Here is a 12749-nt window from a genome sequence, read left to right as displayed (position 1 = left end):
ACTATTTCTCTTAATGGAAAGAGTTGTGCAGATGATGTCTACATGGTTGAAGGATTAAAGAACAATCTTTTGAGTGTTGCTCAACTCAATGATAGAGGATACCCATTGGATTTTAAGAATGGTATGTTCAAAATCTATGGGAGCAAAGGTGAACTAATTGCAACTAGAAAGCAGACTAAAGGTAACTTGTTTCACCTGAATCCTAAAGTCAACAACCATTTAATTGCTAAAGTAGATGATAGTTGGCTTTTGCATAGGAGATTTTGTCATATAAATTTTGATAACATTATTAAAGTGAGTAAGTCCAAGACAGTGAGAGGTTTGCCTCAGTTGCACAAATTGGTTAATGCTCTATGTAAGGAATGTCAGTTGAGAAATATGACATCCTCAACTTTTAAGAGCAAATCATTTTCACCGGAACATCTATTAGATTTGGTTCATATAGACCTCTGTGGACCAATAAGGACTAAAAGTATTCAAGGTGACATATATTTTATGATCTTCACTGATGATTTCTCAAGAATGATGTGGGTCACATTCTTGAAGGATAAAATAAAAGCATTTAGTAAGTTCAAGGCATTCAGGACCTTAGCTGAAAATGAGAGTGGTAAAAAGATAAAGTGTCTGAGGACTGATCAAGGTGGTGAATTTATTTTTGAGGAGTTCACTAGATATTGTGAAGAAAATGGTATCAAATGACAACTTTCTACACCAAGGACTCCACACCAGAATGGTATTGCAGAGAGGAACAACCGGTCAGTTGTTGAAGCTGCTAGAACGATATTGATACAAGGAGGTGTAGGAAAACCTTTCTGGAAAGAATCTTTCAGAACAACTATCTACACTATGAGCCGGATATTGGTACAAAGAGGTAAGGATAAGACCCCTTATGAATAGTGGTATGGTAGATCACCTAATGTTAGTTATTTCAAGATATTTGGCAGTAAATGTTTTATTAAGAGAGGTGACTATGTTAGTAAGTTTGAGGCTAAAAGTGATGAAGGTATATTTCCTGGTTACTCCACCAAGAGTAAGACCTACAAATGTTATAAAAACTAGACATAGAGAATCATGTAGAGTGCTTATGTTCGAGTGGATGAGTATCCTAAAGTCTTAGGGGAAACTAGTGTGGAGAAAAAGGATGAAGATTCTTGCATTTTGTTTCTAGAACTAGAACCGATGAAACCTAAAACTGGTAAAGAGAATCATGTTGTACCTGTTCAATTGGCAAAGGTAGATTTAGAAGAAGATGATGTTAATGAAGAAGAATGACTTAAATATAATGATCATGTTATTTCAAGGTATGTGAGACTCGATCACAATCCTGACCAGAATATTGGAGATAAGGATGCTGGAATGTTAACCAGAAGAAGAATTAAAGAAAATTCTTGCATGATCTCCACTATTGAGCCTAGAATTGCTAAGGAAGAATTTGGAGATGATCATTGGATTAAAGCTATGGAGGAGGAGCTTGATCAAATTGAGAAGAACAACACATGGACCCTAGTACCTAGACTAGTGAATAAAAATGTGATAGGTACTAAGTGGGTATTCATGAACAAACTAAATGAAGATGGTGTAGTAGTCCGAAACAAAGCTAGATTGGTTTGAAAAGGTTATGCAAAGGAAGAAGGAGAAGATTATGGTGAGACTTGTGTACCAGTTTCCAGATTGGAAGGTGTCGGGACTTTACTTGCATTTGCAACACATAAGGGATTCAAAGTATATCAGATGGATGTGAAGTCAACATTTTTGAATGGAATAGTGGAAGAAGATGTATACATTGAGCAGCCAGATGGTTATGCTTTGACTGATGAAAAAGACATGGTATGTAAATTGCACAAGGCACTATATGGGTTAAAGAAAGCACCGAGAGCATGGTATGAAAGGCTCTATTCACACCTAATGAAGATAGTTTTTCAGAGAACCAGTGAAGACATCAACATATATCTCAAATATGAAGGAGATAAGATACTGGTTAGTGAAGTGTTTGTGGATGATATCATATTTGGAGGCAATGATGACATGAGCAATGACTTTGCAAATGAAATGAAAAGTGAGTTTGAAATGTTTCTAGTGGGAGAGATAAAAAATTTTATAGGCTTGCAAATACAACAAATGAAGAGTGGTATTTTCATCATAGTCTAAGTATGTGAAAAAGGTATTAAAGACTTTTGGAATGAGTTATTGTAAACCAGTTGGGACACCAATGGTTACAGGTTGTAAATTGTCTAAGGAAGATGAAGCCACATATGTTGATGGAAAGGAGTACGGGTCAATGAATGGGAAATTGCACTATGTTGTTCACAGTAGACTGGATATAGTTCATGTAGTTGGTCTAGTTGCTAGATTTCAGAAGAATCCAAAAGAAACACATTTGATAGCAACCAAGAGGATATTCGGATATTTGAAAGGTACTATTGACTATGGATTATGGTATGTATATGCAGGTAACTTTGATTTAAAGGTGTATACAGATGTAGATTGGGCATGCAATGTTGATGATAGGAAAAGCACAACTGGTGGAGCATTATTTCTTGGAGGAACACTTGTTTCATGGAGTAGCAAGAAGCAGAGTTGTATATCACAGTCTACTGCTGAAGCTGAGTATGTTGTGGCTTATATGAACTATACCCAGGCTATCTGGATGAGACACATTTTGGAAGGTTTCAAGATGAAGTTTACGGAACCAGTAAAGATCTTATGTGACAATACCAATGCCTTAAATATTTCTAAGAACCCTTTTTTGCATGCACGAACCAAGCATATCGAATTGAAGTATCACTTCTTGAGGGGAAAAGTATAGAGTAAAGATGTGATATTGGAGCATGTTTCTACCAAGGAGCAACTTGCAGATATCTTTACTAAACCTCTACATAAGACTACTTTTGAGTATCTTAGATGTCAGCAAAGGGTTGTACCCCTCCATGAGGTCAATTAAGCATGATGTAGAGTACATCAGTCCCGGAGCTACTTGCAAAATTTTACAAAAGGATTGGTGTAGAGTGGAGTTATTCCATAGGGGGAGCATCAAGCTGTAGGCTGATGATGCTTAGAAATGAAGTTTGACATTGCATGTTTTACTTTCACTTTGGCATTGTCATCAAAGGGGGAGAAGAACTATGTGATTATGGGGAAGAAGAATTGTATGATTGATAGAGAGAAGATCTATAGCCAGTTACCGACTGACAAGGAGAGTACATGGTAAAATGTAAACCAGGATTCCTATTCACAATCATAGCAATCAAGGGTATTGATACTTGCATTTCTGTCAATGCCAGAGGGGGAGATATTTGGCATTTGCATGAAGATTGCATTAATGAAATGTTATGTTGTCATTGATGTCAATTAACGAGTAATAATGTTGTTATAATGTTGCTTTGTAACTGGTAGGAAGAGATAGTGAAGGGAACTGCAACTGGCAGGTGAATTTGTGGAGGATACCGTTATTACTAGAGAAGTAGTGATCAACTGGTAAACCCTACCTTTTGATATGATAAACCCTAACCGATGAAGTTTGGTGAATTGGTTGTATTGGTTTATGATTTGATGATGAGCAGTAATGATTATGACCTGTATGCATGGTGTATGAGAAGAGTTTCAAATGGTTTTTGGCGCATTGAGATAATGGTTTTTATCTTGGGAATGAGCAAGTATATTGCATGTAATGCAAACCACGTGATGAGTTACAAATTTCGATGGATCAAGGAGCGGTCGAGGCTATCTTGAATGATGTGCAAAGATTATTATGTAATCCAACAGTCATACTTGAACCAATTTGTTTGTAATCTCTATGTGAGAACTAGGTTTATGCTGTGTTACCAACCTATTGATTTGTTTATAAGGTCAATGAGTTGTTTTGTTGTAGAGCTAGCAATTTGTAGTTTAGAGTGAGAGTGTGGTTACTGAGCCGGATGATGTATCTGTAGTTTGTGTAAAGGCAGATAGGAGCAAGAAAATGATTTTAACAAGAAAGTGTAGTGCTATTCACATAGATCAACAAACCCCTGTTATTTTCTAACAATTATGACATTAAAATCCCCTAACCGGGTGAGCTCTAACAAGATTAGTGTTATTGAAATCCTATAACCAGGTGGTCTATTAGCTTGGATTTCAAATCCTCTACTGAGGTTACTCCTCACAAGATATTGCTTCTAATAGGGCATTATAGTGAATCCCTTAATCAGGTAGTCCCTAACATAATCTCTTCTTAAAAAGACTTATTGTAAAGCTTTAACAGACTTGGCTCCTAACAGGGCAAACTTTAGAAGAGTTTAGAATACTTGTGGGCATTCATCCCCACCGTGGTTTTTCCCATTTGGGTTTCCACGTCAAAAATATTGTGTCAAGTGGTGAATGTTTTTGTGGTTATGTTTACTATGGTTGAATTGCTTAACTACAAAATCCACTTTGATATGTTATGTTAACCGCCATCAATATGAAATTAAGGTTTAATTATGTTAGTAAAGTCTTTGGATGTTTGTGAGTTTCAAGTTGTTTTACTGTTAGTCTGTTATAACGGTGAACTAGTTTAACTCGACAGTGATATTGCATTTTGTCAGTTCTAAGTTTTCTTTGAGAGGTTGATTTTGAGATTGGTAAAAGTTTATATTAGTTTTCCATCTACTAATTCACCCCCCAACTCTTAGTAGGTGACCGGATCCTTATTCTTTCATCATACCATCAAAGGAGAGGTCAAGTTTGCATGTCAATCATTAATGATGACATCCTTGATCAAGACATTATGAAGACATTTTACATGACATTATCAACTTTTTTATGAAGACACTAAAGCAAGATTCATCAAGGTATCAAGTTTCAATTCAAATTTAGCCTTGCCTTTAAAACCCAAAATTTTCCAATTTAGTCAATTCTATTTCAAGTTAAATTTTAATTCAATTAAATGGTTAATTCTAAACATGGGGCTTGACCTAGGAAAAGTCCTATCAATAAAACCATTTTCTTTTTTTGTGTGTACAAATGATAGATTCAAGAGCCATCGATAAAGATTATGATAGAGAATTCAATGAATTTCAGATCTGACTTTTGTAGGAGAAAAAAATAAAGAACCATGTCAATATTTGTATCCCAATCTTTCAAAATTTTTATGAGCTTTAGGGAACATATTTTTATGAGATTTCAACCTTTTCCTATTTGGCAGCATCTAATAGCTAGGGAGTAGGTTAAATTTTTTTTCTCAATCTTGCACTTTGAAACCAAATTTTTAGGCATAGGCTCTTTATGTTCCTTCTATCCAAATATAGCTCCATTTCTACATACTATACTTGTATCTTTCTATTTATGTTGTTTATGTCAAATTCTAATCACTTACCCGAGATCTAGCTTTCAAAATACATCATTTCAATTGCATGTGCAACGAATAAAAAAGGAGAGTACAATCCAATTTGCATTCACCAATTTTCCTAATATGATTGTCACTGGATCCCTTGAGTTCAATCTCCATTTTAATGTATTTGGCGGAAATAAGTGGATTCATAGCCTAAAGTTTGTAAAATACTATTTCACTCACCATTATGTTCTCGTGAACCTGACATTGTGCTTGCATTAATTCTAATTTTTATGTTCATATCTAATTTGTATGCATTTAATTAATTCATATTTGTATTCATTTATTAAAAATATCATTTGTGCACTTAATTTACATTAATACAAGAGGTTGAATTCATAAAACCCTAGTTTATTTTGGTAAAATTGAATTGTGGTTTGCATAAATTTTTATTTATATGGCTATATTTGAGTATTATTACATGTTATTTTTAGATTTAGAAGTATTTAGTTACACTTTTTTACACACTACGAGACTTGGTTTGTAAAATTTTGATCACACACCATGACATATTTGGTAAATGGTATAGTATCCATTTTGTAATCAATTAAATTTCCTTATTCAAACTACTTTGCAAATTGAGCCTTTTTCTTTGTGATCTTTTGCACTGATTTTTCAATTCAAAATTTCCCTTCATGACTCATAGTAAGCATAAGCCTTACTAGACCAACATAGTCATGCTCTCTTTTCTCTTCATGTATTGGTCCTTTAATCTTGATATTAGATTGATAAGATCCTAAGTCATTGGGGGTTTGGTGTGTCTTACCTATTTAATATCTTGATGAAAGTTTTTTCAATGCTACTTTGTACCATACCAAGAGTATGAATGTAGGCTCATACTCCTGCTAAAGTAGGGGCTAGATGTAGCATCGTAAGTTGTCTCACTATACAATTTTGTTCTCACCTAGGCCTCACTTTTGTGTTTTGACCATTTATGCTTTGATTCTGCTTTGGTTCTACTGACACCCATCTAAAATGTACATCTTCTATACCCTTCAGGGACACTATTAAACTTTTAATCCTAATTGGAAGGAGTAGGACACCCTAGGAACCATGGTCTTAGGAACATGATGACTTGGGAACTATGGTCCTCCCAAAAGGGGCCCAAATTTGGACCTTGTAATGGTCACATTTCAGAGACAAGAAAATATTCTTTGTTTTGGCCTTCTCTAAGATTTCAAACACATATAGTATAATTAGGTATAAAAGAAATCCCAACCCCCTCATTTTGTAACCTCCTGCTATCTCTCAAGTTGGAATTCAATTGCATTTTTGCAAATTGAAGTGAGCAAACAATCAAGCATTATTAAGACAGTGAAGGAGAGGTCAAGTTCAGATTTCAAGAATTCATGATGACATCCATGATTAGTACATTATGAAAATATTCTACATTAAGTTATCAAACTATGCATGTGTAGCATTGTAAATTGTATCCACATACAATTTTATCCTCACATAAACCTCACCGTTCCACCTCGTCTTTCAATGCTTGATGCCTATTTTGATTCTGCTCACACCATCCATAAACCTACATTTTCATCTCCTCCTCTTCCTTTCCTCCAAGCTTGAGTCTTTATTGTTAGGACCAGGGTGCCTAGCGCCTTGGTCCTCTTAGTTAGGACCTATTTTTGGTCCTCATAATGGTCATATAAGCAATAAATTTGATCTTGTATCGGCCTAATATAGAAATTCAATTATTTTTTAGGCAATCAAGTATAAAAGGAGGTATACCCCTCTCATTTTGAAACCTAATGAAGCTTATCTTTTAAGCCATCTGAATTACACTCTATCAAATTCAATCGATTAAGCAATCAATCATTCATCAAGCATTGGATCAAAGTGAAGTCAAGTTTATGTATTAAAGATGGCATCTATGATCAAACCTCTTTGAAAAAATTCTATGAGACATCTTAAAACTCTTGCATGAGGATAAAACAAAACTTCATCAAGTTATACATTTCAATTACAAACATTTTGTTTCAAATCTAGCCTTTTCATGAAAAGAAAAGCACCTTTATGCAGTTTCCATTTCAAGTACTATTTCAATTTCAAGGTTAATTCCTAAAAAGGGGTTTGAGCTAAGGCAAACCCCTATCCACAAAATATTTCCATCTATTTTTGTGTACATGGAATAGGTTCAAGAGTTGTACTGAAGGATTTAGATACTGTTGATAGTGAGGAATAGGTTCAGCTTCCAACAAAGTGAAATTTAGAGGACTAGGGTGAATCTGTACTACCTGTTCCCAAAAAATAAGCTAAACTGGTGGGAATAGGTTCTAAACATCTTCTTTTCCCCACATCTCAATTTGTAGCTCCATGGGGTATCTTTAGTGTTGGCTTTGTTTTAGACAAGTTACTTCAATTATGCAGTTTTATCCTAATTTCACAATTACCTTCCATTTTCAACTAAGAAAGAGTGCAACTAAAACATAACTAGTGAATCTAATTAGAATTTCAACCCTTTCCTTTGGATTGTGGCTATATTTATTGGAGTCACCCCTCTTTCAATGTGTTGGATAATTTTGCTGTTAGTGGTTTTATTATCTTAACTAAAACCCTAATTCCAAATCCCCCCCCAATAACGTTTTGGTGAACCCAACTTCTTTCATCATTTTTTTCTGATTTATTGTCTTCGATATGATTTTTATGCACTTTAGAATTAATTTTTGCACTCATAAATCTTAGTTACAATTGAATTACATAAATTTAGTGGTTAAATTTAGAAAAATCATAGTTTATAATTATTGTAAAATTGACTTTTGGGTTGCATAATTTTTTAGTTTTGTTTTCAAATATGATTAATATGAAATGTTATGTTTAGATTTAAAGGAATATAATATTCAATATCACAATTCAAATTGCTTAGTTAATTGGTTAATGAATCATTTTTACAAAGAATTGCATTACTAATCATAGTTTTTCATTAAATTTCCCTCCTTTGTGCATGAATTTTGTTACCATTAGTCCTACATAAAATATTCAGATGAGAAGAAGTTTTATACTTAAGGCTACCCAAGGTTTAAACACTAAGGATATGGAGCCTCAGCTGGATAACTTATTCCATTTGAATGTTGGTGCTCCATCTATTCCAACAAATGACATAGTTTATGTAGTTTCTCCAAAACATATGGAAGTCCCTCAATTGGAGTTGGGTGAACCCACAATAGTGGGTTACAATTTTTCAGATGAAAGAAATTGACTCTTTTATCCAAAACTCAATTTTAGCACTGTTCTATCGAAATCCCCTTTCGATTGAATGTAAAAAACACATTCGATCGAACCCCCAAAAAGCATAAAATACAAAATTTGCATTACGGGGTTCGATCGAACACCCTTCAATAGAACATACGTTCTATTGAAAGTGCTTGGTTTTAGACTCTCCCCAAACTTCTCATGGTTTTTGTAGATTTTTCGGCCTTCAAAGCTCAAATTGAGGGCTCAAATGGACAAATTTTGACAAACCCAAATGCATGATAGTATTAATCAAAGAAATATTTCTAATGACTATTATTTTAATATATAAAGAGTTCATTATGATTTATTTTTAGATTAACTAAACATAGGTTTCATACCGAACATCAACTTTTGAGTTCAATGGTTATGGAAAAATAGTAAACAAGTGAAAAAAAATCCAAAAAATATATGTGCACTAGGTATTGAAGTCCTCTTTCCAACAAAAAAATAAAATTGAATTTGGATACATACACAACAAGTTATGATCAACCAAATGAACATATGTCAAAATTATAGTTAACTCGACTTCAAAACTTAATAAAATATAAAATATTGAAGATTATGTTATGAAACCAATTGGAAAAATTAGATATGGATGTCACAAAAATAAATTAAAAATAATCACATTTATATATATTATAGAAAAAAAAGTTATGCCATACCAAATGAGCATCACTCTTTAAAAATGTTGTTTTTTGTAAAAAACTAGTTTTCGAGGGAGATAGAAAAAAAAAAATTGATTAAAAAAAAAATGAAAAAAATATATTTATAATCTACACGCAAAATGTCACAAATCACTAGTTCACATCATCTCCAAATTCCTTATGGTTTAGCAGTAATAAGTGTCCGAATGTGAGGTTTTTTTTGAAAATGAAAATTGAAGTGCCAAAGTTGGCAAAAATGTGTAACCCACTATTGTGGGTTCACCCACTTGTATAATAGAAAAGGTGACTCCTTGACTCATGTGAAGATATTTCAAACTTTATGTAGTGACTTTTCTCATGAGCAAAGATTTATGGCTAAATTGTTTACTATAACCTTTAGAGATAAATCCTTCCAATGGTATTGTTTTTTGTCTCCTTATTCTATTACTTCATTTCAATAATTGGATAATGTTTTTATCCAACAATTTCAAGATAAAATGATGAGAGATAGAAAGGAAATGGAAAACAAATTGAAAGATTTTGGTAGCAGAATTGACAAGCTGGAGAACAACGTCAAGCAGATTGCTGATCAAAATTTCCAAATCCTCAAATCTTCGGTGGACAACATGAACATCTTTATCAATAGGTTTGAGAATAATGCAGAGAAGGATGGTGATAAAGAGTAGGTGAAAAAGAAGGGTCATGAAAGGAGGACTAGAGCCAACACAAAGAATAAGGTTGAGATTGATGGTCGTGAGTTGGAGGATATGAAGACCTCAGCGAACAACATGAAACAAATGGTTGTTCACGCCGAGGAAATTCTGAATAGTATTTAATTCCAGTTGTTGTCCTTGGTTCTATCTCTTTGTTGTCTTTGTGCTTTCCTTTTGCTGTCTGTTCTGAGTTTTTAATGTAATGATGTATTAAGCTATTCCCTTCCAGTGGGTTCATTTTGTCTTTTTGAAGTGATCAGGCACTTTTTTTAGCATTTCTGTTTTCCTGGCTTGTAAAAGGTTCGGGTACCTTTCAAATGCCTGCTTTTACTTAATCAAAACAATTTCAAGATAAAATTGGTCCTAAGATTACTTTGATTGATTTGATTCATTGTAAGCAAGGTGTTAAAGAAAAAATGATTGATTTTATTGGTAGATATAAACATTTGCATTGTCAAATTTCTTATGAAGTGCTTGCTCATGGTGTTCAAAGAATTTTCATTACTAATTTCCAAAAAGAAATTAGTGATTATGTTCTATTTTTTATTTTATTTCTTTTATGCAATTATGTATAGTGCTTCAAAACAGGGTCAGTTGAAATTTAACTTCAATGGCGTGTTGAGGGGGAACCTAGGTCCCTCATGTGCTAGTTTCATAGTTCGAAATCACATGAGAAATGTGATTCTAGGGTGATTTGTAAAGATGCTAAGTGGCACCAATAATGATGCAGAGTACGCTGCCCTCTTGATAGGTTTGAGATATTATCAACAACAAGGATTGATGGATTTGGATATTGAGGAAGATTCCCTCAATGTCATTCGGGCCATTTCCACTAGCAAAGCGCCAAGCCAGAATTCCTAGATGTTGCTCGACTGTATCAAGGAAACCCTGAGAAAATTTCCAAGCTACTCTATTTCACATCTATGAAGAGGGGAATAAAATTGCAAACTTTCTTTCAAATCATGTGATTGACCAAATCGAAGAAGAGATTTGTACAAAGAGAGTGGAGGCATGGAATGGATTACCATTGAAGATCGATTCATGCAAAATAGGGATAGTACAGGTTTATAATTATCCAAGCCCTCGATGCTCTATTTAACCATGAGTATGAACTAACCAAACACACAAAGCAATGCTTAAAATAGAGTTTGTTCATTTGGAGGACTATTAGTGTAAATGTGACGTCCAGGTGGGAGAGCAACTTCGTAGGATATTTGTGATCATTGCCAATGTGGAGGTGGGTGTTGTTAAGAAGATTCTAGGGTGTCAGATGCTGAAAGAACCTCACCAACACAATACATCAATCACAGAAAAGTTTACTTACATAGTAGCTCGCACTTCGACCGACTTCAAAGCAATGGAGAAGGCTATGATGAGAATCATGATTCATGAAATGAGGGAGAAGACTATTAAAGTCCTGAAAAATATAAATCCAGTCACTCATTATGGGCTGGTGGTCAATGCTTTTGAGATCCCTGAGGTGCTGAAAGATGCACACATGGTGGAAATAGTGAAGGTTCTAAGAGATGGAGTGAAAAATAACATAAAAACTTATAGATCGATCATGGAGGTCAATGGGAGTTTGTTCCCTGATGACTAGATTAAGAGGTCTGTAGAATTCATAGAGGCTATCTAGACCTTGTTTCATTCTCTATGCACTTGACTATGCAATTTTCTATATTTTTAATGAGAGATAACTACCCCTAGGTAGCAATTTTCTATAAAGAAAATTTGTATGCAGTGCTTCATAATTTTCAGTTTCAAGTGAGTCAATTTGAATAATCCTCTTCAATGGCTCTGATTGATAAGAATGAGAGTGCTCAACAATCATTTACAAACTTCAAACCCATAAAGGTTTCATCAAGATATATGACAACATCACTACTCAAGTGGTAGCCATGACATTAGGTGTGGCCCTTTTATCCAAATACTTTAGAAAATAACTAACTCCTCTTTCTAAGTCTTTGAATAGTATAATATAGAGGTTAATAAATGCTCATCTGTTGTAATTTTCTCCCATCAAACCAATATAAAATTTTAATTCATTGCCACCTTACCTTGATCCTAAATCTTTTTGTCAATATTACTATCAACTTGGCTATAATACTAAGAAGTATATTACAAGTTGAGGAATAAGATCCAATAATTTATTGATAATAATACTATATTCATAGCTAGTGTCAATGACAAAGAGAATAAATTTGTAGCTCCTCCTATCAAAATCTCCAAATATTTATTAGTTCGTTGCCTTGTCATTCTACCAATGTTGATGAGTCCAAGTCTCTTTCTTTTTATACTAATGACCTTGGTATAAAATCTAATAATGTTGTGAACCTTGTTGGCAAACCTACACCTCTAAAATATTTATGCATTACTTTCAATCCTAGTGAGACTATTGTTGGACTTGATGGCTGATTATATTGTTGGACACAAATGGACCATTGAGAGGGGGTGGATTAGTGGTAATAAAAAAACTTGAACTCACTACTATATATTAAAATATTAATAACATAAGTCAAGGAAACTATAAGTAGAGAAATTAAACACATTCATACACAAGGAAAACTCATAACACAAGATATACAAGGAAAACCCACAGTGGAGAAAAATCTTAGTGAGAAATGGTGCTAGAGTCTATTACTCTAATCTAGCCTCACAAATAAAATTTTTTATTACACATTTATAGGCACCATCCCAAAGGAGCACCAACCCCTAAAGTTTATGGGCACAAACCCAAAGGAGCACCAACCCCCAGCTTTATGGGCACCAACCCAAAGGAGTACCAACCCCCTGTCTAAGTACCAACTTAGA

Source organism: Cryptomeria japonica, chromosome 9 (genome assembly GCF_030272615.1).
Source record: "Cryptomeria japonica chromosome 9, Sugi_1.0, whole genome shotgun sequence".
Lineage (NCBI taxonomy): Eukaryota > Viridiplantae > Streptophyta > Pinopsida > Cupressales > Cupressaceae > Cryptomeria > Cryptomeria japonica.
This window is presented reverse-complemented; position numbering follows the sequence as displayed.